This window comes from Typopeltis vanoorti, chromosome 1 (assembly GCF_054136105.1).
Source record: "Typopeltis vanoorti isolate ZY-2024b chromosome 1, IOZ_Tvanoo_1.0, whole genome shotgun sequence".
NCBI lineage: Eukaryota > Metazoa > Arthropoda > Arachnida > Uropygi > Thelyphonidae > Typopeltis > Typopeltis vanoorti.
Window position 1 is genome coordinate 138,194,375 of NC_143549.1, and position 1,095 is coordinate 138,195,469.

The window sequence follows — 1,095 nt, forward strand, 5'->3', positions numbered from 1 at the left end:
TCATTAGCTAACTGCTGTTCATACCTCTCTTTAGCTACTCTCACCAACCAAGTCACTCTCCTTGCCTGGTCTTTGTAGAACTCATGAAATTGGTTACTTCCACTTCTCTTATGCTGCCTCCACAATGCCCTTTTTCTCTGTATTGCATGCTTAATCTCTTTATTCATCCATCTCACACCTAACTTATTTAACCTTCTCACCCATGGTATACATTTAGACATTGCATCCACTAAATATTTTTTGAAAATCCCCCAAGCTGCATTGATCTCTTTTCCAGCTAATTCCTCATTCCATGCTACACCTGCAAGCTGTCTCCTGAGCTCTTCATAATCGCACCCCCTTGTAGTTCCACATATACCCTTTTTTCACAGGGGTCCTTGCACTGCTGGCAACCACCCAAGTAATCACCTCATGGTCACTTTCACCAATTGGTGGATGATTTGATACCTCATTGATAATTACATCCTCCGATGAGATGACCAAATCCAAGACCCTTAATCCTCTTGTGCCCTCTGTTACATACTGTCTGAGGTAGTTATCCCTCAAAAACTCAAGAAACTCATTTTCTTTACTTCCAGTTGCTATCTCTTCATTCCAGTCTATATTGCCATAATTAAAATCACCCATAATGATCACCCTTTTCTTATTTGCTTGGCTTATTTGACTATACATTTCACTATCACCACCATCCACATTACCAGGTCTATAACAACATCTCACCAAGTATTTGATTCTATTCACCTCTATCTCACACCATACTGCCTCAAAACCACTGGCCCCATTTCCCTCTTGCATCTCTACCTTGTATGGACATAACTCTTTCTCTATCATCAATAGCACTCCCCCTCCCTTTTTACCCCTTCTATCCTCACGAAACACATCATACCTTTCCATCTCTATTCCTGTCAGGATGTCATCCTCATCTAACCATGTCTCACTTATTCCGACAATCTCTGGGTGCACAGACGCAATTAGTGCAACCATTTCATCCGCCTTGTTTCTTATACTTCTAGCATTGGTATACAAACACAACAACTCATTTCTGGATCTACAGCTAATTCCACTGATACCACTCACTCGATGTGATCTCTCCAT